Here is an 11559-nt window from a genome sequence, read left to right on the forward strand (position 1 = left end):
GTTCGGTATAGGGTACCGGGCCTGGCTGGAATCACGCCGGGATCGGTGAGACCTCCTCGGCCGCGGCTCAGCCTCCAAACTCCCTTTCGCGGTTCTCTTCCCTTCAACTTCCATGGGCATGTTCCACACCGGGACCTCCGACCAAGTGTGGCCGGGGAACAGTCGCCCATGCCCGGGTAGCCTCAGCAAGTGCTCCCGCTGAGGTCAACTTGGAGGTTGGAGCTCCGACTTCCATGGGCACTGTTCCTCCCCGGGACCTGCCGCCAAGTCTGGCCGGGGGACAGTGACACATTCCCGGGTAGCTTGAGCGGCTTCTCCCGCTGAACTCTTACTTCCATGGGCATGTTCCTCATCAGGAACCAACGACCAAGTGTGGCCCAGGGACAGTGACACATTCCCGGGTAGCCTCAGCAGCTGCTCCCGCTGAGCTACTTCCATGAGCACTATTCCTCCCCGGGACCTGCCGCCAAGTCTGGCCGGGGGACAGTGACACATTCCCGGGTAGCCTCAGCAGCTGCTCCCGCTGAGCTACTTCCATGGGCACTATTCCTCCCCGGGACTTGCCGCCAAGTCTTGGCCGGGGGACAGTGACACATTGCCGGGTAGCCTGAGTGGCTGCTCCCGCTGAGCTCTTACTTCCATGGGCATGTTCCTCACCGGGACCAACTACCAAGTGTGGCCGGGTTTCGAGCTCCAAACTCGGCTTGCACTTGGTCGCTTGGGGGGTCCCCTCCGCTCCGGGAAGGGCGCCCTCCAGCGGGCAGACGAGGGTACTTCTAGTCTGCCCGAGCTCCATGGGGCCCCTCTCGCCCCTAGGCTCCCCGCCCAGGGTTCCAGGGTCCCGGATACAGCCACCCTGTCGAGTTCGGTATAGGGTACCGGGCCTGGCTGGAATCACGCCGGGATCGGTGAGACCTCCTCGGCCGCGGCTAAGCCTCCAAACTCCCTTTCGCGGTTCTCTTCCCTTCAACTTCCATGGGCATGTTCCACACCGGGACCTCCGACCAAGTGTGGCCGGGGAACAGTCACCCATGCCCGGGTAGCCTCAGCGGCTGCTCCCGCTGAGGTCAACTTGGAGGTTGGAGCTCCGACTTCCATGGGCACTGTTCCTCCCCGGGACCTGCCGCCAAGTCTGGCCGGGGGACAGTGACACATTCCCGGGTAGCCTGAGCGGCTGCTCCCGCTGAACTCTTTAGTTCCATGGGCATGTTCCTCATCAGGAATCAACGACCAAGTGTGGCCGAGGGACAGTGACACATTCCCGGGTAGCCTGAGTGGCTGCTCCCGCTGAGCTACTTCCATGAGCACTATTCCTCCCCGGGACCTGCCGCCAAGTCTGGCCGGGGGACAGTGACACATTCCCGGGTAGCCTGAGTGGCTGCTCCCGCTGAGCTACTTCCATGGGAACTATTCCTCCCCGGGACTTGCCGCCAAGTCTTGGCCGGGGGACAGTGACACATTCCCGGGTAGCCTGAGTGGCTGCTCCCGCTGAGCTCTTACTTCCATGGGCATGTTCCTCACCGGGACATACTACCAAGTGTGGCCGGGTTTCGAGCTCCAAACTCGGCTTGCACTTGGTCGCTTGGGGGGTCCCCTCCGCTCCGGGAAGGGCGCCCTCCAGCGGGCAGACGAGGGTACTTCTAGTCTGCCCGAGCTCCATGGGGCCCCTCTCGCCCCTAGGCTCCCGGCCCAGGGTTCCAGGGTCGCGGATCCAGCCACCATGCGGAGTTCGGTTTGGGTACCGGGCCTGGCAGAAATCACGCCGGGATCGGTGAGCCCTCCTCGGCCGCGGCTTCGCGCAAAAACTCCCTTTCGCGGTTCTCTTCACTTCAACTTCCATGGACACGTTCCACACTTGGACCTACGACCAAGTGTGCCCGGGGAACAGTAACCCATGCCCGGGCAGCCTCAGCAAGTGCTCCCGCTGAGGTCAATTTGGAGGTTTGAGCTCCGACTTCCATGGCCATGTTCCTCACCGGGACCTACGACCAAGCGTGGCCGGGTTTCGAGCTCCAAACTCGGCTTGCACTTTGTGGCCAAGGGGGTCCCCTCCGCTCCGGGAAGGGCGCCCTCCAGCGGGCAGACGAGGTTACTTCTAGTCTGCCCGAGCTCCATGGGGCATTATTCCTCCCCGGGACTTGCCGCCAAGTCTGGCCGGGGGACAGTGACACTTGGCCGGGTAGGCGAAGTGGCTTCTCCCGCTGACTTGCCCCTTTGGAAGTAGGAGCTCTTACTTCCATGGGCATTATACCTCTCGAAGACTTAGAGCCAAGTGAGCTCCTACTTCCATGGGCATTATTCCTCCCCGGGACTTGCCGCCAAGTCTGGCCGGGGGACAGTGACACTTGGCCGGGTAGGCGAAGTGGCTTCTCCCGCTGACTTGCCCCTTTGGAAGTAGGAGCTCCTACTTCCATGGGCATTATTCCTCCCCGGGACTTGCCGCCAAGTCTGGCCGGGGGACAGTGACACTTGGCCGGGTAGGCGAAGTGGCTTCTCCCGCTGACTTGCCCCTTTGGAAGTAGGAGCTCCTACTTCCATGGGCATTATTCCTCCCCGGGACTTGCCGCCAAGTCTGGCCGGGGGACAGTGACACTTGGCCGGGTAGGCGAAGTGGCTTCTCCCGCTGACTTGCCCCTTTGGAAGTAGGAGCTCTTACTTCCATGGGCATTATACCTCTCGAAGACTTAGAGCCAAGTGAGCTCCTACTTCCATGGGCATTATTCCTCCCCGGGACTTGCCGCCAAGTCTGGCCGGGGGACAGTGACACTTGGCCGGGTAGGCGAAGTGGCTTCTCCCGCTGACTTGCCCCTTTGGAAGTAGGAGCTCCTACTTCCATGGGCATTATTCCTCCCCGGGACTTGCCGCCAAGTCTGGCCGGGGGACAGTGACACTTGGCCGGGTAGGCGAAGTGGCTTCTCCCGCTGACTTGCCCCTTTGGAAGTAGGAGCTCCTACTTCCATGGGCATTATTCCTCCCCGGGACTTGCCGCCAAGTCTGGCCGGGGGACAGTGACACTTGGCCGGGTAGGCGAAGTGGCTTCTCCCGCTGACTTGCCCCTTTGGAAGTAGGAGCTCTTACTTCCATGGGCATTATACCTCTCGAAGACTTAGAGCCAAGTGAGCTCCTACTTCCATGGGCATTATTCCTCCCCGGGACTTGCCGCCAAGTCTGGCCGGGGGACAGTGACACTTGGCCGGGTAGGCGAAGTGGCTTCTCCCGCTGACTTGCCCCTTTGGAAGTAGGAGCTCCTACTTCCATGGGCATTATTCCTCCCCGGGACTTGCCGCCAAGTCTGGCCGGGGGACAGTGACACTTGGCCGGGTAGGCGAAGTGGCTTCTCCCGCTGACTTGCCCCTTTGGAAGTAGGAGCTCCTACTTCCATGGGCATTATTCCTCCCCGGGACTTGCCGCCAAGTCTGGCCGGGGGACAGTGACACTTGGCCGGGTAGGCGAAGTGGCTTCTCCCGCTGACTTGCCCCTTTGGAAGTAGGAGCTCCTACTTCCATGGGCATTATTCCTCCCCGGGACTTGCCGCCAAGTCTGGCCGGGGGACAGTGACACTTGGCCGGGTAGGCGAAGTGGCTTCTCCCGCTGACTTGCCCCTTTGGAAGTAGGAGCTCTTACTTCCATGGGCATTATACCTCTCGAAGACTTAGAGCCAAGTGAGCTCCTACTTCCATGGGCATTATTCCTCCCCGGGACTTGCCGCCAAGTCTGGCCGGGGGACAGTGACACTTGGCCGGGTAGGCGAAGTGGCTTCTCCCGCTGACTTGCCCCTTTGGAAGTAGGAGCTCCTACTTCCATGGGCATTATTCCTCCCCGGGACTTGCCGCCAAGTCTGGCCGGGGGACAGTGACACTTGGCCGGGTAGGCGAAGTGGCTTCTCCCGCTGACTTGCCCCTTTGGAAGTAGGAGCTCCTACTTCCATGGGCATTATTCCTCCCCGGGACTTGCCGCCAAGTCTGGCCGGGGGACAGTGACACTTGGCCGGGTAGGCGAAGTGGCTTCTCCCGCTGACTTGCCCCTTTGGAAGTAGGAGCTCTTACTTCCATGGGCATTATACCTCTCGAAGACTTAGAGCCAAGTGAGCTCCTACTTCCATGGGCATTATTCCTCCCCGGGACCTACTGCCAAGTGTGGCCGGGGAACAGTGACTCTTGGCCGGATAGAACTAGTGGCTTCTCCCGCTGACTTGCCCCTTTGGAAGTAGGAGCTCCTACTTCCATGGGCATTATTCCTCCCCGGGACCTACTGCCAAGTGTGGCCGGGGAACAGTGACTCTTGGCCGGATAGGCCAAGTGGCTTCTCCCGCTGACTTGCCCCTTTGGAAGTAGGAGCTCCTACTTCCATGGGCATTATTCCTCCCCGGGACCTACTGCCAAGTGTGGCCGGGGAACAGTGACATGTGGCCGGATAGGCCAAGTGGCTTCTCCCGCTGACTTGCCCCTTTGGAAGTAGTAGCTCCTACTTCCATGGGCATTATTCCTCCCCGGGACCTACTGCCAAGTGTGGCCGGGGAACAGTGACTCTTGGCCGGATAGGCCGAGTGGCTTCTCCCGCTGACTTGCCCCTTTGGAAGTAGGAGCTCCTACTTCCATGGGCATTATTCCTCCCCGGGACCTACGGCCAAGTGTGGCCGGGGAACAGTGACTCTTGGCCGGTTAGGCCAAGTGGCTTCTCCCGCTGACTTGCCCCTATGGAAGTAGGAGCTCTTACTTCCATGGGCAGTATACCTCTCGGGGACTTAGAGCCAAGTGTCTTCACCCTTTGGAGGTAGTAGCTCCTACTTCCATGGGCATTATTCCTCCCCGGGACATACTGCCAAGTGTGGCCGGGGAACAGTGACTCTTGGCCGGATAGGCCAAGTGGCTTCTCCCGCTGACTTGCCCCTTTGGAGGTAGTAGCTCCTACTTCCATGGGCATTATTCCTCCCCGGGACCTACAGCCAAGAGTGGCCGGGGAACAGTGACTCCTGGCCGGATAGGCCAAGTGGCTTCTCCCGCTGACTTGCCCCTTTGGAAGTAGGAGCTCCTACTTCCATGGGCATTATTCCTCCCCGGGACCTACTGCCAAGTGTGGCCGGGGAACAGTGACTCTTGGCCGGATAGGCCAAGTGGCTTCTCCCGCTGACTTGCCCCTTTGGAAGTAGGAGCTCTTACTTCCATGGGCATTATTCCTCCCCGGGACCTACTGCCAAGTGTGGCCGGGGAACAGTGACTCTTGGCCGGATAGGCCAAGTGGCTTCTCCCGCTGACTTGCCCCTTTGGAAGTAGGAGCTCTTACTTCCATGGTCATTATTCCTCCCCGGGACCTACTGCCAAGTGTAGCCGGGGAACAGTGACTCTTTGCCGGATAGGCCAAGTGGCTTCTCCCGCTGACTTGCCCCTTTGGAAGTAGGAGCTCCTACTTCCATGGGCATTATTCCTCCCCGGGACCTACTGCCAAGTGTGGCCGGGGAACAGTGACTCTTGGCCGGATAGGCCAAGTGGCTTCTCCCGCTGACTTGCCCCTTTGGAAGTAGGAGCTCTTACTTCCATGGGCATTATTCCTCCCCGGGACCTACTGCCAAGTGTGGCCGGGGAACAGTGACTCTTGGCCGGGTAGGCCAAGTGGCTTCTCCCGCTGACTTGCCCCTTTGGAAGTAGGAGCTCTTACTTCCATGGTCATTATTCCTCCCCGGGACCTACTGCCAAGTGTAGCCGGGGAAGAGTGACTCTTGGCCGGATAGGCCAAGTGGCTTCTCCCGCTGACTTGCCCCTATGGAAGTAGGAGCTCTTACTTCCATGGGCATTATTCCTCCCCGGGACCTACTGCCAAGTGTGGCCGGGGAACAGTGACTCTTGGCCGGATAGGCCAAGTGGCTTCTCCCGCTGACTTGCCCCTTTGGAAGTAGGAGCTCTTACTTCCATGGTCATTATTCCTCCCCGGGACCTACTGCCAAGTGTGGCCGGGGAACAGTGACTCTTGGCCGGATAGGCCAAGTGGCTTCTCCCGCTGACTTGCCCCTTTGGAAGTAGGAGCTCCTACTTCCATGGGCATTATTCCTCCCCGGGACCTACTGCCAAGTGTGGCCGGGGAACAGTGACTCTTGCCTGGGTAGGCCAAGTGGCTTCTCCCGCTGACTTGCCCCTTTGGAAGTAGGAGCTCCTACTTCCATGGGCATTATTCCTCCCCGGGACCTACTGCCAAGTGTGGCCGGGGAACAGTGACTCTTGGCCGGATAGAACTAGTGGCTTCTTCCGCTGACTTGCCCCTTTGGAAGTAGGAGCTCCTACTTCCATGGGCATTATTCCTCCCCGGGACCTACAGCCAAGCTTGGCCGGGGGACAGTGACATGTGGCCGGATAGGCCAAGTGGCTTCTCCCGCTGACTTGCCCCTATGGAAGTAGGAGCTCTTACTTCCATGGGCAGTATACCTCTCGAGGACTTAGAGCCAAGTGTCTTCACCCTTTGGAGGTAGTAGCTCCTACTTCCATGGGCATTATTCCTCCCCGGGACCTACTGCCAAGTGTGGCCGGGGGACAGTGACATGTGGCCGGATAGGCCAAGTGGCTTCTCCCGCTGACTTGCCCCTTTGGAAGTAGGAGCTCTTACTTCCATGGGCATTATTCCTCCCCGGGACCTACAGCCAAGAGTGGCCGGGGAACAGTGACTCCTGGCCGGATAGGCCAAGTGGCTTCTCCCGCTGACTTGCCCCTTTGGAAGTAGGAGCTCCTACTTCCATGGGCATTATTCCTCCCCGGGACCTACTGCCAAGTGTGGCCGGGGAACAGTGACTCTTGGCCGGATAGGCCAAGTGGCTTCTCCCGCTGACTTGCCCCTTTGGAAGTAGGAGCTCTTACTTCCATGGGCATTATTCCTCCCCGGGACCTACTGCCAAGTGTGGCCGGGGAACAGTGACTCTTGGCCGGATAGGCCAAGTGGCTTCTCCCGCTGACTTGCCCCTTTGGAAGTAGGAGCTCTTACTTCCATGGTCATTATTCCTCCCCGGGACCTACTGCCAAGTGTAGCCGGGGAACAGTGACTCTTTGCCGGATAGGCCAAGTGGCTTCTCCCGCTGACTTGCCCCTTTGGAAGTAGGAGCTCCTACTTCCATGGGCATTATTCCTCCCCGGGACCTACTGCCAAGTGTGGCCGGGGAACAGTGACTCTTGGCCGGATAGGCCAAGTGGCTTCTCCCGCTGACTTGCCCCTTTGGAAGTAGGAGCTCTTACTTCCATGGGCATTATTCCTCCCCGGGACCTACTGCCAAGTGTGGCCGGGGAACAGTGACTCTTGGCCGGATAGGCCAAGTGGCTTCTCCCGCTGACTTGCCCCTTTGGAAGTAGGAGCTCTTACTTCCATGGTCATTATTCCTCCCCGGGACCTACTGCCAAGTGTAGCCGGGGAAGAGTGACTCTTGGCCGGATAGGCCAAGTGGCTTCTCCCGCTGACTTGCCCCTATGGAAGTAGGAGCTCTTACTTCCATGGGCATTATTCCTCCCCGGGACCTACTGCCAAGTGTGGCCGGGGAACAGTGACTCTTGGCCGGATAGGCCAAGTGGCTTCTCCCGCTGACTTGCCCCTTTGGAAGTAGGAGCTCTTACTTCCATGGTCATTATTCCTCCCCGGGACCTACTGCCAAGTGTGGCCGGGGAATAGTGACTCTTGGCCGGATAGGCCAAGTGGCTTCTCCCGCTGACTTGCCCCTTTGGAAGTAGGAGCTCCTACTTCCATGGGCATTATTCCTCCCCGGGACCTACTGCCAAGTGTGGCCGGGGAACAGTGACTCTTGCCTGGGTAGGCCAAGTGGCTTCTCCCGCTGACTTGCCCCTTTGGAAGTAGGAGCTCCTACTTCCATGGGCATTATTCCTCCCCGGGACCTACTGCCAAGTGTGGCCGGGGAACAGTGACTCTTGGCCGGATAGAACTAGTGGCTTCTTCCGCTGACTTGCCCCTTTGGAAGTAGGAGCTCCTACTTCCATGGGCATTATTCCTCCCCGGGACCTACAGCCAAGCTTGGCCGGGGGACAGTGACATGTGGCCGGATAGGCCAAGTGGCTTCTCCCGCTGACTTGCCCCTATGGAAGTAGGAGCTCTTACTTCCATGGGCAGTATACCTCTCGAGGACTTAGAGCCAAGTGTCTTCACCCTTTGGAGGTAGTAGCTCCTACTTCCATGGGCATTATTCCTCCCCGGGACCTACTGCCAAGTGTGGCCGGGGGACAGTGACATGTGGCCGGATAGGCCAAGTGGCTTCTCCCGCTGACTTGCCCCTTTGGAAGTAGGAGCTCTTACTTCCATGGGCATTATTCCTCCCCGGGACCTACAGCCAAGTGTGGCCGGGGAACAGTGACTCTTGGACGGATAGGCCAAGTGGCTGCTCCCGCTGACTTGCCCCTTTGGAAGTAGGAGCTCCTACTTCCATGGGCATTATTCCTCCCCGGGACCTACTGCCAAGTGTGGCCGGGGAACAGTGACTCTTGGCCGGATAGGCCAAGTGGCTGCTCCCGCTGACTTGCCCCTTTGGAAGTAGGAGCTCTTACTTCCATGGGCATTATTCCTCCCCGGGACCTACTGCCAAGTGTGGCCGGGGGACAGTGACATGTGGCCGGATAGGCCAAGTGGCTTCTCCCGCTGACTTGCCCCTTTGGAAGTAGGAGCTCTTACTTCCATGGGCATTATTCCTCCCCGGGACCTACTGCCAAGTGTGGCCGGGGGACAGTGACTCTTGGCCGGATAGGCCAAGTGGCTTCTCCCGCTGACTTGCCCCTTTGGAAGTAGGAGCTCTCACTTCCATGGGCAGTATACCTCTCGGGGACTTAGAGCCAAGTGTCTTCACCCTTTGGAGGTAGGAGCTCTTACTTCCATGGGCATTATTCCTCTCCGGGACCTACAGCCAAGTGTGGCCGGGGAACAGTGACACTTGGCCGGATAGGCCAAGTGGCTGCTCCCGCTGACTTGCCCCTTTGGAAGTAGGAGCTCCTACTTCCATGGGCATTATTCCACCCCGGGACCTATTGCCAAGTGTGGCCGGGGAACAGTGACTCTTGGCCGGATAGGCCAAGTGGCTTCTCCCGCTGACTTGCCCCTTTGGAAGTAGGAGCTCCTACTTCCATGGGCATTATTCCTCCCCGGGACCTACTGCCAAGTAAGGCCGGGGAACAGTGACTCTTGGCCGGATAGAACTAGTGGCTTCTTCCGCTGACTTGCCCCTTTGGAAGTAGGAGCTCCTACTTCCATGGGCATTATTCCTCCCCGGGACCTACAGCCAAGTGTGGCCGGGGGACAGTGACATGTGGCCGGATAGGCCAAGTGGCTTCTCCCGCTGACTTGCCCCTTTGGAAGTAGGAGCTCCTACTTCCATGGGCATTATTCCTCCCCAGGACCTACTGCCAAGTGTGGCCGGGGAACAGTGACTCTTGGCCGGGTAGGCCAAGTGGCTTCTCCCGCTGACTTGCCCCTTTGGAAGTAGGAGCTCCTACTTCCATGGGCATTATTCCTCCCCGGGACCTACTGCCAAGTGTGGCCGGGGAACAGTGACTCTTGGCCGGGTAGGCCAAGTGGCTTCTCCCGCTGACTTGCCCCTTTGGAAGTAGGAGCTCTTACTCCCATGGGCAGTATACCTCTCGGGGACTTAGAGCCAAGTGTCTTCACCCTTTGGAGGTAGTAGCTCCTACTTCCATGGGCATTATTCCTCCCCGGGACCTACTGCCAAGTGTAGCCGGGGAACAGTGACTCTTGGCCGGATAGAACTAGTGGCTTCTCCCGCTGACTTGCCCCTTTGGAAGTAGGAGCTCCTACTTCCATGGGCATTATTCCTCCCCGGGACCTATTGCCAAGTGTGGCCGGGGAACAGTGTGTCTTGGCCGGATAGGCCAAGTGGCTTCTCCCGCTGACTTGCCCCTTTGGAAGTAGGAGCTCCTACTTCCATGGGCATTATTCCTCCCCGGGACCTACTGCCAAGAGTGGCCGGGGAACAGTGACTCTTGGCCGGATAGGCCAAGTGGCTTCTCCCGCTGACTTGCCCCTTTGGAAGTAGGAGCTCCTACTTCCATGGGCATTATTCCTCCCCGGGACCTACTGCCAAGTAAGGCCGGGGAACAGTGACTCTTGGCCGGATAGAACTAGTGGCTTCTTCCGCTGACTTGCCCCTTTGGAAGTAGGAGCTCCTACTTCCATGGGCATTATTCCTCCCCGGGACCTACAGCCAAGCTTGGCCGGGGGACAGTGACATGTGGCCGGATAGGCCAAGTGGCTTCTCCCGCTGACTTGCCCCTTTGGAGGTAGGAGCTCTTACTTCCATGGGCATTATTCCTCTCCGGGACCTACAGCCAAGTCTGGCCGGGGAACAGTGACATGCGGCCGGATACGGCCGAGCGGCTGCTCCCGCTGACGTCATCGCTTTGGAAGTAGGAGCTCCTACTTCCATGGGCTTGTTCCTCCCCGGGACTTGCCGCCAAGTCTGGCCGGGGGACAGTGACATGTGGCCGGATAGGCCAACTGGCTGCTCCCGCTGAGCCCCTACTTCCATGGGCTTGTTCGTCCCCGGGACTTGCCGCCAAGTCTGGCCGGGGAACAGTGACATGCTTCCGGATACGGCCGAGCGGCTGCTCCCGCTGACGTCATCACTTTGGAAGTAGGAGCTCCTACTTCCATGGGCTTGTTCCTCCCCGGGACTTGCCGCCAAGTCTGGCCGGGGGACAGTGACATGTGGCCGGATAGGCCAACTGGCTGCTCCCGCTGAGCCCCTACTTCCATGGGCTTGTTCGTCCCCGGGACTTGCCGCCAAGTCTGGCCGGGGAACAGTGACATGCCGCCGGATACGGCCGAGCGGCTGCTCCCGCTGACGTCATCACTTTGGAAGTCGGAGCTCCTACTTCCATGGGCTTGTTCCTCCCCGGGACTTGCCGCCAAGTCTGGCCGGGGGACAGTGACATGTGGCCGGATAGGCCAACTGGCTGCTCCCGCTGAGCCCCTACTTCCATGGGCTTGTTCGTCCCCGGGACTTGCCGCCAAGTCTGGCCGGGGAACAGTGACATGCCGCCGGATACGGCCGAGCGGCTGCTCCCGCTGACGTCATCACTTTGGAAGTCGGAGCTCCTACTTCCATGGGCTTGTTCCTCCCCGGGACTTGCCGCCAAGTCTGGCCGGGGGACAGTGACATGTGGCCGGATAGGCCAACTGGCTGCTCCCGCTGAGCCCCTACTTCCATGGGCTTGTTCGTCCCCGGGACTTGCCGCCAAGTCTGGCCGGGGAACAGTGACATGCCGCCGGATACGGCCGAGCGGCTGCTCCCGCTGACGTCATCACTTCGGAAGTCCATGCACGGGGCAAGGCTCGCACTCCAGGCGAGAACCAGCTCTGCGGGGCCGGCGGCGCGTGCTTGGCTGAACCCCCGTGACCAACGGGGGCTAGACGTCGGAGGCATGCCCGCAGAGGTGCACCCCTCGCCGGCCACACTCTCTGACATCCTCCGGCCTCTGCTCCGCGCCTACGTTCTACGCGGCTTATGTCTGCCACTGCACGGCACTCTATGTATGCTCTGCATCACTCGCCGCCCTTGCCCAATGATCCATG

This window comes from Engystomops pustulosus, unplaced genomic scaffold (assembly GCF_040894005.1).
Source record: "Engystomops pustulosus unplaced genomic scaffold, aEngPut4.maternal MAT_SCAFFOLD_356, whole genome shotgun sequence".
In the NCBI taxonomy this organism is placed as follows: domain Eukaryota; kingdom Metazoa; phylum Chordata; class Amphibia; order Anura; family Leptodactylidae; genus Engystomops; species Engystomops pustulosus.